Below are 13,738 nucleotides of genomic sequence, written 5' to 3' on the forward strand. Positions count from 1 at the left end.
GCACAAGTGGGAAGTGGACTGGCCAGAGCTGCCATTGGGGACATCAAGTGTGTGTGGTTGCCTTAGTCTAGAGCTGTGATTTATATCACAACTGGAGTCAAGTCTCAAATAATAATAGCACTTATATACCATCTTCCATTTGCAGAGCATCCTTTGTCCAAAAAATTCTGAGCATACTACCGGGAGCTATCTTCTCCTCGTGTAATGTTACAAAAACCCAGGTTCCACACTGGCCCCTCTTCGCCATTAGGTTGCTCTGCAAATCATTCAGTCCAGGGGTCTTAATTGTCAACCGCTTGATGGAGAAAAGAAGTGAGTTATTTGGATGCTTGCTGTTAACCTCCTTTCCTAGTAGTAATGAGCACCTGTTTAGGGATGTCACCGTGGTGCTGGGGTTGATCGGAATTGTCTCCACACATCACGATGGAGTTAGTCAGAACCTATCTCTAAATTATCTGCATTCTCTACTTATCTCCTTTTCCAAGATGTCGTTCCCATCTGCAGAGAGCTCACATTAGTTCAGCCACACTCCAGGTATCAAGCATGACCAGGGAATGAGGCGTTGCAAAGAAGAGAATTTTCTAGACCGCTGAAAATTACCCCTCCCTTAAGTTTTATGTTTTAAAACTTATTTTCAAATGAAAAGTTTTCTAAAGTATACAGCACACATTTCTGTCTTCTTAAAGATTCCCAAGCATACTTGGACTGTTTCCTTGCAGAAACAGTCATACTTGTCAATATTAACTATACCTCTATAATCATCAAAGACTTCTAAAATCCATGGGTAGATCACACTCATACCAAGTGGACACCAACTACTATGCTTTTGCTTCTTTTATTTGCTTTTAAATAGTTTCTATCTTCTCCTTGCTAAGCTGTAAGGTATCACTCACCTACCAGTTTTCTCATTCATTAATTTACTGTTGCGTTCAACACCTATTAAGCAGGCTTAATATTGTGTGCTACATCAAGAGGAGACAATCATTCCTTTTTGTCAGCTGTGGTCTTCTGAGTTGCTATGTGTTGTGAAATCAGATGACTGAATTTATTAAAATGATATGTAGAAAGAGAAATAAGTTTAGAGTGAAAGATTGAGGGCACCTCCTCGAGTTCAAACATAATGATATCTTGTCTTATTCCCAAGAAGATTTAAGTTGCTTAGAAGATGTACAAAACTAAGGTAGAATTAATAGTAATTATTGATTGAAATTGTGATACTAGATAAATAGATCAGGTCACAGGGAGCCAAGGAGAGGAACAAATGAAGCCAGAGTGACATTAGAACACCAACATGTTCTAGGAGGTCTCAGGCCCTTGCTAGAGGCGGGCACCTGGGGTAAGTCCAAGGTTTCTACAACTCTCATATGGAAAAATGGATGCTGCTTTTAATTGGTGGGTTTTGTAATATTCCACTTATTTCAGTGTTTATTATTATGTTTAAGTTTGAAATTGATGGAAATCTGAACTCTTAAAAATGTCAGCTGTCATGCTGCCTTGACACTGTGTTTTATTTTTGAAGGGGTCATGGACAGTAATCCAGGTAACATTCCTCCCATTACCCAGAGCCCCACATCACTGTGTATTGAAGGTGGGCCTCACTCTGTTTCCCTGAGTCAGGTAGAACTTGTCAAATATGAGGAAGGTACCGGTTCATTGACTTACCTTTTCAAATAAACACATGTCAAAAGGGCCGTGAAGCATGAGACCTGTGGTTAACAGTGAATACTTAAATAGGAACTTGACTCTCACTCAAGTGGAGCTGGAATGTGTGTAAATTTGGCTGGTCCCAAAAGAGAAGGCAAAGGGAAACTTTAAAGCTTGATGAAGAAAGGTTTGGATCTTTTTGAAAAAGAATTTCATGACTCTTAGCTTTGCACGAAACTGATAGCCTTGAAAAATGTCCTGGTTTCTCCAAGGCCAAGGTATAAGGGGTACTTTCCACAAGCACTAGTTCAAGTGGCCTCTGAATTTTGGGTTAATGCTTGGTTAACACAGCCAAATCCATCAACTTCCTAGAGAATAATTATGATCCTGCATGTGGTATGACATTTGGCATTGGCTATTAGGACAAGTGGTTTAACATTAATCGCCTTTGCTGATTGCTACTAGAGCAAGGGTATAAAGGAGTTGGCAGTTAGTAGCAGTACCCTGTGATAACTCAGACAATTGTGTAGGGGAAAACTACTAATTAATTTTTGGATGCTGATTCCTCCCAAAGCATTGCAAATAATTAACTAAAAACATGGACAATTTGGCTTCCTGATCTAACACTGTAAAAAATTATACTTTAAGTCTTCTAGTATTATGATTACTGTAAATATCACATGTCAAATGCCTTTCTTTCATTAAAGCCCTAAAGTGCTATTATAAATTGTCCTGATTAAACATGTTTAGTGTTAGAAAAAGGATGATTTTGGATGCCTGGGTGTGATAAATTATAGCACCGTGACTGTAAAAGATAACTCCTGGATATTAGAAATGGTGAACTCTAAAAACAATATGTTTCATGAGCTGATTAGAAATGCCAACTCCTTGGGCTTGAATATCTTGAGCTTGAATTCCCTGTTATCTATCCATGGATTATCCTAATTATGGATTTTTCTCCCTCTCCTTCCACCATGCTACCCACGAGTTCCCGAGGTTGCTTTTCTCACTCATGTTTGCAAAGTTGGCTTTTTCCGATTGCCTTAGTTATCTTAACTTCCTTCATCAAGCCCTATTTATTTGCTCACTATGTCCCCATCTCAGAAAAGAATTCTTATTTGTCCAACAGTCTGCATTTGCTCCTTAGAGATTTCCTGCTTGTCAAGGAAGAAGGATAAGAGGAGGAGAGGGGGTCATTTGGTGGGCAGACAACAGAGAGAGGAAAGTGCCTGAATTCACACCTGCACTCTGGGCTTCTCTAAGGGAATGTCTCCAAGGTCAGGGCCTCTTGGTGTCTTGCTGCTAGAACCAGCTGTCCGGCGTGTACTCCTGCTTGGTTGAGGGCAGAAGAACCTGCAGATGCACACCTGCCATCCCAGCTATCCATGGACAGACTACTGGTTGGCTTTTCCCTCAAGGAGACTCAGACTAAGGACCATGGCAGATACTTGGCTGCTTTTGGTGCTAGAAGGGACGTTCCTGATGTGACTTGCATTCTTCCTTTGACTGCACTTCCTGTTGGGTTCACTCTTCTCCAGGTTGAGGATCTGGGACATGGTTTAGTATTAACTGTATCTTTGCTGGACATCTTGATTGGGTTTCTGCCTTAGATTGTTACTCTCCTGGATCCTTCTGTCCTACTGTTGTGACATTTCTGCTGTGGTCTCAAAGACTCTTCACCACCTGAGACTCAGTAGCCACCATTTTATACAGACCACGATACTCATGCCCCTCATCAGAGGGTGGAGGGGTTGACTTCCCATACATCTGCTAGCAGCCATTTTAATAAAGAATTTGAAAACCAACCTGCTGCTTCTCCTTAGGCTCTATGCTTGCTTAACTCTTTATGCAAAGCCTCATTAATATGGAGGGATGTTATGCCCAGTATCGTTTATTTTCAATATTATATTATTAATCAACATCAGATCATTTCTGGTCTTAAACTGTATTACTAAATGTTTTTTGTTTGCTAAAATACATTTAGTCAAAGTGTGGCTTGTATAGATTGAGAACCTATGATGTTATATAATATATCCACAAATATTTTCTCTAATACCTCACTATATATATACACGTATAGTCATTACCTTGTATATCTTCAATTAGTAGCTCATATTTGTCCATTTTCTCTCTCTCAGAAACTTTAATGGGAGTATAACACACATGCACAGCATACAAGTAATAAGTATACAGTTCAATGAACATTTAAAAAGTAAACAAGCAAGTGTAATCAAACCAAGATCAAGAAATAGAGCATAATCAGCCCCCTGGAATCCTCCCTTGTAATGCTTCCCAGTCATTACCCTCCCTTAAAAGACTAAACACTGTTCTGACTTTTATTACTATAGAAGTCAGGGGAGATAACTAGGTTGCCTTAAGGATAACAAAAATGGCTTAAGTAGGACGCAAAAGCACTACCTATACAAAGGAAAGGATTGATAAATAGGACTTTAAAGTAGGGATTTCTGTTTTGAAAAGATGCCTTGAAGAGAGCGAAGAGGAGCTCTTGAGTGGGAGAAAATATCTGTAATACATACATCTGATTTGGCACCAGAATATCTAAACGACTCTTACAAATTGACAAGAAAAAGACATCTGGAAAAAAATGGATATGCAAGTGGCAAAAGAGTATGGCAGAAGGGTTCTACATCATTAATCATTAGAGAAATAGGAATTAAAGCCACAGTGAGATGCCAGGGTGTACCCACTAGAATGGTTAAACTGTAAAAAGAACTGGCGATGCTCTCAAGTACCTGCAGGGGCGTCTACATTGGGACCAGTACTTTGGAGAACTGGCAGTAGCTGCCATTGTTGAACATGAGCACGGCCGATGGCTCCCCCACCCCACTCTTAGGTATGGCCACACAACAGAGCTGAACCCATGATGTGTGACTGCTCAGAGACAAACAAATGCATAGAGAAACATTCATTCTTGTTGTCAAGAAGATGCTTCTGGTAATCAAGATGTCACCTAAATTAGAGAAAGTACAGATAATTCTTAAAGGATCTTAGATCTTTCAGGCGTTTGGCCATAAGGAGTAATCAGTTCTTCCCTGGATTCCTTCTACCTGGGGATGGACCCAGGGGAGCTATACACTGGCAAACTCCTCAGCACCCACAGCATAGCCTGCTTCTTTCTGTATCTCTCTCCATCCTCAGGAGCTGGTCTCAGGACCAGGTCCTCATGAGCTGCATTCACCAATTCAGGGGGCCTCACAATGGGGTGGAGAGATCCTCACAAGCCTCCTGGCCTCCCCATGCCTTTTGACACCTGCATCCTCAGGAACCCAAGGCTCCTGGAGCATCTTACTTATTGTGGGCACTCTGGGACAGCCTTGGGGAAGTGACAGAAAAGCACGGGAGGGGACCATCTTGCTCTTTAGGTCCTTAGTTCCATATAGTTCTTTGTTCTGGTGCAGCGAGCCCACAATGCAGACAGGCCTAAAGGTGTCCAGAACTCGCCTGTAGCCCACCATCATCTAGGAAAGATGAACTAGAGCTAATATTTGTGGTACCTGGCAGTCCCATCTCTCTCATTCTTCCCACAAGCTCTTTTGTTCAGATACCATTATTATCTCTGTTTTACTGCCAAGATATTGAAGCCCGGAGAATTTAATTCGCTGCCTGAAGTCATCCAGCTTAGAAAGAGCTGGATTCATCTTCTCTGCTCTAGAACCAGATCCCTTAGCCAGGCCACTGATGATAAGTGCCTGGCAATGGCTGTTCTGGTCTAGTGATGTTATTGGTGAGCCTGAGAGACATTAACAAGTAAGCCTAAGTTAACTGAATGTATTAGTTCCACAGGGCTGCTATTACTAAGTGGGTGGCTTAACCCAACAGAAATTTGTTGTCTCACGGTTCTGGAGGCCAGAAGTCTGAGATCAAGGTGTCAACAGGGCATGCTTCCTCTGAAACCTGTAGAGCAGATTCTGTCCTTACCCCTTCCTAGCTTCTGGTGGTTGTTGCCAGTCCTTGGTGGTCCTGGGCTTGGAGATGCCTCACTTGAGTCTTTACCTCCATCCTCACATGGTGTTCTCTTTTCTGTGTCTCCATCCTCGGGTCTCTTCTCTTCTTATCAGCACGCCAGTCATGTTGGATTAAGGATCTACCCTACTCAGGTATGACCTCATCTTAACTAATTACATCTGCAAGGCCATATTTCCAAATAGTACCATATTCTGAGGCACTAGGGGTTAGGACTTTAACGTATCTCTTGTGGGGATACAATTCAACCCCCTACACTCTGCTAGGGTTCTTTTGATTTGTTTAATCAAATTTGTTTAATTTGTTTAAACCCTTAGTTTTCGTTGGAGACGGGAATACCTTCCTTGCACGGTCACAGAACTTTTAAGTGGTAGAAACAGGTCTTGACTCCAAATCTAGTGCTCAGTCGGCTCCCCCAGGCCCTTGCTGGATGATGAGTGATGTTGAACATCTTTTCATGTTGGCCATCTGCATTTCTTCTTTGGAAAAATGCCAACTGCCATTAAGGGTGAGGCTCATTAGAAAGTTAAGATAATAATGCTTTGTATTTATATATAGTGGCTTAGAGAATATAGAACATTTTCTTACCTGAAGCAAAAAGAAAGAAAGAAAAAGGGTTGTGGCTATCATCACTTTCAAATGGAAAGGCTACATCTTGAAAGAAATGGAGCAAGTAGCAAAAGCATAGAAGCAAAACAATTTTTTTTTTTTTGTCCCAGGGGACTGTATTGTGCTATTTATCTGGTCAAAGGAAAACAGCTCTTTGCTGGTGATGCCTTGCTTTTGTTGAGCAGTGTGCTTCTTCCAGAGCTAGGGGCGGGCTGGGTTTGCTGAAATAAGTCCTTCTGAAGGCAATCAGAAGGGTTTCTTCCCGTGAGGTCTTTCATTCTTGTGGGATTTTATTCTGCTGGTTCTCATGTTCATTATCAGTAAATGCAGGGCTCCCAGTATTATGCAAAAGTTTACCCCCAGGCTTGACTGTGTTACTAGGACACCCAAGATTCCAAAAAGAATATGTAATTGTTTCTGGCACAAGGTAGCATGAATGTCTGTCTCTGGGTTGCATGATATCTGCTTTGCCTTCAGGCTTTCAATTGTCAGCATTCCACAGTCAGGCAGGCAGCAAAGGGAGTGTGCTAATTAGATCAGGTGCTTGATCTTGAAGTCTGCACCAGCAATGACTAGGTAGTCGGCTTTGGAACTTTTGAGCACTACCTGTCTTTCTCCCAGTCTGCCCTGGAATGTAATTATCTTGTCAGCCAAGGAGCTGTAGCGCACAGCTGAACGAGTGCTCGGCAGCAGTGACAGGGTGATAAGGGAAGACGAATGGACCCACCGTGCATGACTGTTCCGAGACAAACAAATGCACACAGAGGCATTGGAGAACGGAAACTTAGAGAACAAAGAGGCTGCACTGACTGTTTGTTGCTGAGGAGACTTCAGATCGTCCCTTAATAAGATTACCCTGCTTTTCGAGAGCGATTGCAGACCTTTGTTGGCAAACTCAAGTCCCAAAGCTTTAGAAAGCTCTTCTAAAATGGGAAGCAATGTTGGGTTCAATAGCAGCTTATGTGCTTTGCAGACCAAACGGCAGGTAATAAAACTTTGAAAGATGACTAGTAGGAGCACGATGAAGGGGACCAACAAAGAGAAAGCAGGTATATATACAAGGACTGCTAGCTCGCTATCAGCCCTTGCTACTGCAAGTGTGGTGGGTGGACCAGTAGCAGCAGCAGCACCTGGAAAATTGTGAGAAATGCAAAAACTCATTCTTAATTTTTTGAGGGCCCTCCATATGGTTTTCCATAGTGGCTGAATCAATTTACATTTCCACCAACAGTGCAGGAGGGTTTCCTTTTCTCCATATCCTCACCAACACTTGTTACTTCTTGTCTTTTTGATGAGAGCCATTCTAACACGTGTGAGGTGGTATCTCACTGTGGTTTTGATTTGCATTTTTCTGATGATGAGTGATGTTGAGCATCTTTTCATGTTGGCCATCTGAGTGTCTTCTTTGGAAAAATGTCTATTCAAGTCCTCTGCCCATTTTTTAAAAATTGGATTGTTTAGGGTTTTTTGTTTTTGTTTTGCTATTGACTTGTATGAATTCTTTATATATTTGGACAGTAGCCCCTTATTGGATATATGATTTGCAAATATTTTGCAGGTTGCCTTTTCATTTTGTTGATCGTTTCCTTTTTTGTGCAGAAGCATTTTAGTTTGATGTAGTTCCACTTGTTTAGCTTTGCTTTTGTTTGTTGCCTTTGCTTTCGGAGTTAGATCCAAAAAGTCACTGCCAAGACCAATGTCAAGGATTTACCACCTATGTTTTCCTCGAGGAGTTTTATGGTTTCAGGTCTTACATTCAAGTCTTGAATCCATTTTGCATTAATTTTTGTGTGGTGGAAGACAGTGACCTAGTTTCATCCTTTTGCATGTGGCTGTCCAGTTTTCCCAAAATCCTTTCTTGAAGAGACCTTGAAGAGACATTGTATATTTTTGCCTCCATTGTGGTAGATTAATGGACTATGTATGTGTGGGTTTATTGCTACCATATAATCCAATAATTCCACTTCTGGGTGTTTATTCAAAGAAAATGAAAACACTAACTCAAAAAGATGTATGCACCTCCATGTTTACTACAGGATTATTTATAATAACCAAGATATGGAAACAACCTAAGTGCCCATCCCTAGGTGAATGCATAAAGATGTGATATACATACACACACACACACACACACACACGCACACATATGCATGCACACACGCACACACGGTAGAATATTACTCAGCCATAAGAAAAGAAAGGAATCTTGCATTTGCAACAATACGGATAGACTTTGAGGGCATTAGGCTAAGTAAAAGCTAAGTAAAGTAAGTCTGGCAGAGAAAGACAAATACTGTACAATTTGATCAAATAAAAATAAAACAAACAAAAATGCCAAGTTCATAGATACAGAGAACACATTGGTAGTTTCCAGAGGAGAAAGAGAATGATGGGGCAATGAAATGGGTACGGGGAGTCAAAAAGTAAAACTTCCAGTCATCATGGGGATATAATATACAGCATGGCAACTATGGTTAACAATATTAACAATACCATATTGCATATTTGAAAGGCGCTAACACAGTAAATCTTGAAAGTTCTCATCGCAAGAAAAAATTTTTGGAAGTAGGTACGGTGATGGATGTTAACTAAATTTATCATGGTGATCATTTTGCAGTGAATGCAAATATTTAATCATTATGTTGTGCAACTGAAATGTCAATTATACCTCAACTTTAAAAAAAAAGAAGAAATGCAAAACCTCAGACCCCATCCTGTACCTGAATCAGTGCTGGTGTTTTAATAAGCTTCCTGAGTTATTAGAGACACCAGAGGAGCTTTAAAAAAAGAAACCAACAAAACACTGATGCCTGGGTCTCAGCCTTAGAGATACTGAATTAATCAGATCAGGGTGTGGCCTGGGCATTGAATTTTTTAGAAAGCACCCTAGGTGATTTTAATGAGCACCAAAGTTTAAGAATATCTGGTATAGAATAGTCTATCCATACCCTTCTTGTTGCCAAATGGATGCTTCCAGGAAGGCTGTGACAATTTGGAAAATAAAGTTGCTATGTTTTTAAACCTGTACACCATGGATGCCTGGGTGGCACAGTCAGTTAAGCCTCCGACTCTTGCTTTTGACTCAGGTCATGATTTTGGAGTAGTGGGATTGAACCCTGCATTGGGCTCCCTGCTCAGTGGGGAGTCTGCTTCAGATTCTTTCACCCTCCCACTCTGCCCCTCCCTGCTTGCATTCTCTCTCTCACTCTCTATCTCAAATAAATAAATACATAAATATAATCTTTAAAAAAAACCCTGTACACCCATAATTTATAAGGGGTCCTCAGTCAGTCAGATACCTGTGACATCTATTCTCTAATCAAGAAAAAAATTGGTGTTTTGGAATGCCTGATGCCCATAGAAAGACACCATGCTTACTTCCCTAGGCCTTCAAGACTGAGGTATCTAGTTTTAGCCTACCCTTTCCACTCCATTCTCTTCTATGCTGGCTCACATCAAGCTGACTCGCCTTTTTTCAGTTTCTCAAAAGCATTGAGCTCTGAGTCCTTTGCTGCCTCAGGGCCTTTGCACATGCCTTCTCCTCTTGAAAACTCCTCAACCTTAAGGTTGCTGCTCTATAATCACGTCTTGAAAGGCGTCTTCCCAGAAGATCCTATAGAAGTAAGTCTTATACTCTCCTCTTTAATTTTTTCCATTGTTATACATTATTCTTTTCCATTTTTTAGTAATATTTCCAAAGTTTTTAGTATAAGCATGTTCCAAATATTGCATGGAGCATACTAATACTAAAAAATTATTTTTGTTTATTTGAAATTCAAATTGAATGCCCTGTATTTTTAATGTGCTAAATCTGGCAGCCCTATAGAAAAAGTATGTGAACTTCTGAATAAGTGAATAAAGTGTGCCAAAACTGTTCAAGCTCAACAAAATGTTCTCCTTTGAGAATTTTCTGTCTACTTTTTGAAGATTCAATACCATAAGGACAACAAAATATTGAACAATGTTATAATTAATAGTTATCCCTTGTAGCATATTTTTGGCTTTTTTAGGTAATTAGGCATAAAATTAATATGCATAATACTCCCAAAATTTCTATGTCCAGGGGCTGTCAGTTTAACTTGTCCCTTGTACCTTGATGCCCTATGTAATCTGTAAAAGACTATGCCATGTGGAGAATGTGTTGTAGTTAAACTCCTCCTTGGTGATCTGAGCCAAGGTGAGCTTCCTTTAAGCATCGCTGTAATTTGGGCCAGCCTCACAGTCATGGACAGAGAGGCCAACTGTCACTGTAGAAAAGGCTTCAGGGGATAAATGGGTAACTGAGTTAAATAAGAATCCCTGAATTCTGTGAGGCTCTGAGGAAGTGAAGAGTAGAGCAATTACACAACTCTGAGCACTTTGTAGTACAGAGAGGCACCTTTGAAGAAACAGTTTGTTCACAGATGTTGGAGTCCCCATCAAAAGGGCACTTTCAGGGATTAGAAAAAGGATACTAGAAATAATTTGTTGGTCCTATTAAGGTTATAACATGAATGTATAAAAAAGTAACTAAGTATCATTTGAATATGTAAAAAAGTAGCCTGGTAGTTAATGTAAAAATATAGTAATTATGGATGTTCTGGGACTGCTGATGAGAGGGGAACAAGTTGTTTTTTTCTTTTCAAGATTTATTTATTTATTTGTGAGAGACAGAGAGAGCATATGCATGAGAGGGGAGGGGCAGAAGGGGAGGGAGAGGGAGTGGGAGAAAGAATCTATAGCTGACTCAGTGCTGAGTGCTGGAGACCAACACAGGGATCCGTCCCATGACCATGAGATCATGACCTGAGCCAAAACCAAGAGTTGGAGGCTGGAGGCTTAACTGACTGAGCCACCTAGGCGCCTGGGAGCAAGTTTGTTTTTATTTTAAAGCAGATACCCTATAAGTATGGCAACCACAGATTTGGAATACTGTAGAATGACCTTGATTTCATCTAATGTGATTCTTGTCAGTAAAAGTGATTGTTTGACATATAACTAAATGCAATTTAATTTTCATGCCTTTATAAGACTGTAAATGTATAAACTCATTCAAAAAATCTGAATATACTTAATATGTACAGTATGATGCCAATTATGTTAAACTATGTAAATGCATGCAAAAAAAGAGAAGACTTATTTTAAAATGTCAAGATTGGTTAGCTGTGTCTGAGTGGTGAGTTTATGAGTGATCTTTATTTTCTTTGTGCTTTTCTGTATCCACCTCCCCCTGCTCTTTTTTGGGCAAATAACATGGATTAATTTTGTCATCAGAAAAAAAGTAATTTAAAGTGTGTGGTCTTTTTTGATTTTTGGTTTTGGCCACACTCCCACAGTGTTGGTAGGAGAGTAACTGATACAGCCACTTTGGAAAGCAGTTTGGACACATCTAGGTGACTTGAAGATGCTGTTTCCTGTGAGCCAAGGACTTGAGTTCTAGACATGGATTGTCAATGGAGAACACATGTGTAAGGATGTGCATGGCTGCAACCTTGGTAATGCTGAACAACTGGAAACGATCTGATGTTGTCAGCTGCAGAAAGAACACACTGCAGTGCATATACTCAATGGACTGTGCGTGGCAGGGGAACAAAGTACACTGGAGTTACATGTATCTCTGTGGATAAGCCTCAGAAACATAACACTGAGCATCACAGTGTGAGTGTACTTAATGCCCCACCACGGTAATAGTTAAACATGGTTAAAATGGTAAATTTTATGTTATGTGTGTTTACCATCATAACCCAGCCCTCCAAAACATAACATTGAGTCAAAATGCGAATTGCAGAAATAATAGGCACAGATGAAATTAAAAATGTAAGCCAAAATTATGTAGTTATTTATGGATCTACATATTTTTTAATGGTACAAAAAATAAACATGGGCACAATGAACTCTAAGTGCTGAACATTGGTTACTTCTATGGAAGAAAAGAGGAGGGTAGGGTTAGTGTTGTACGAGGACACAGCAAGCAACTATATCTGGAATGTCTTATTTCTTTAAAAAATCTGAAGCAAATATGGTGGCAAATGTTGAGATTCGAGACAGTTGGGTAGTAGGCATGTGGGTGTCATTATATTACTTCATTTTTCTGTATGTTTGAACTGTATCATCATAACAAAACCCTATAGTCTTTGTTAAACCATGTGTCCCCCTTTCTCCTTTGGCTTGAACTGTATGGTGATTGCCATAGACAATAGCTGTTGGGGATGTGCTGGCCCATGGCATGATGGGCCCAAGCTGTGTGGCCTGTTCTTACCACTCAGAACTTAATAGCCCATAAGGCAGAATCCAAATGTCTCTCTTTTTTCAACTCCACACATTTTTAAATTACTCTATTCATCTAAATTAGCAGCAGCAGTCAAGATGAAGTGTACACTGGTTTTGAAGGACTGCCATTTTTAAGAATTCTATCTATTCATCTCTTCATCTGTGAGGCTGCTCTGCTCCACCCTTAGGCTCTGTGCTTTTACTGCTCATTGACTTTCAAAGCTGGTTACTTTGTTTACAAGGCTGCTTCTTTGGTTGTCTAGTAGTTAGGAATTGGCATGCTCTTTCAGGACAGCGGCCAAGGTTCCAGTGCAACTTAACTCAGTGATTGAGGCTGTAGACTCAAAGAGTCTTGGTTCAAATCCTGGCTCTCACAGGCAACTTGCTTTATTTTGAATTCTTTTATTATTTATTTCATTTTAATTTATTTTATTTGGTTCGATTTTTATTTTTTATTGTATTTGGGTTTATTTTGGGTCCATAACATGGAGATTAAATGATAAAATGAGTTAAAATACTTAACCCAAGCTGCCACCTAATAAGCCCTCCGCAAACCTTCCCTATTATTCTCATAGTCATAGCTGCATAACGTCTTTGGCTCTCAGTTTCGACTGCTATAAAGGGAAGGGCTTAGTCCAACGCTATCATACTGTTAGCATCAAAGCTAGTTTTACGATAGGCAATTAATTTGCTGCCCCTTCTAACAAAGATGGTGAGTAGAAAAAAGTAAAAACATTGACAGATATGAAAACTCTGACCCCTCAGCAAAACTCTGCCTTGGGATGTCTGTCCAGAACACAAGTTCTAAAATCCCCTCATCCTGCTCTTTAGGCAAATTATTGGTCTACAACTCTGTTAATGCTCTATGAGACTTCTACTTTTTTTCTTTCCAAGATTTTATTTATTTATTTGACAGAGAGAAAGAGTGCACAGAGGGAGAGTGAGAGGGAGAAGCAGACTCTCTGCTGGGCAGGGAGCCTAATGCGGGGCTTGATCCCAGAACCCTGGGATCATGACCTGAGCCGAAGGCAGATGCTTAACCAACAGAGCCACCCAGGCGCCCCGGCTCTGTGAGACTTCTTATGGCAGTTACTCTATTTATCTTCCTCTGTTGTCACAAACCATGGCCTAGTCCAAGGGAGGCTCTCAAGAAATATTTGATGAATGAATGAATGAATGAATGAATGAATGAATGGCTTTAGTCAATAGCATATTGGTTCTAATGATATGCTAGACATTCTGGATGTTCTGT

General features: G+C 40.3%; 1 protein-coding gene across 6 annotated transcripts in view; it reads right to left on the minus strand.

Moving 5' to 3' along the window:
* Positions 1–13,738, minus strand: part of ITGB6 (integrin subunit beta 6) — a 127,284-nt gene that overhangs the window by 34,494 nt on the left and 79,052 nt on the right. The window lies entirely within an intron of this gene.

This window comes from Ursus americanus, chromosome 1, assembly GCF_024610735.1.
Source record: "Ursus americanus isolate L20-20 chromosome 1, mUrsAme1.1.p, whole genome shotgun sequence".
Classification (NCBI taxonomy): Eukaryota; Metazoa; Chordata; class Mammalia; order Carnivora; family Ursidae; genus Ursus; species Ursus americanus.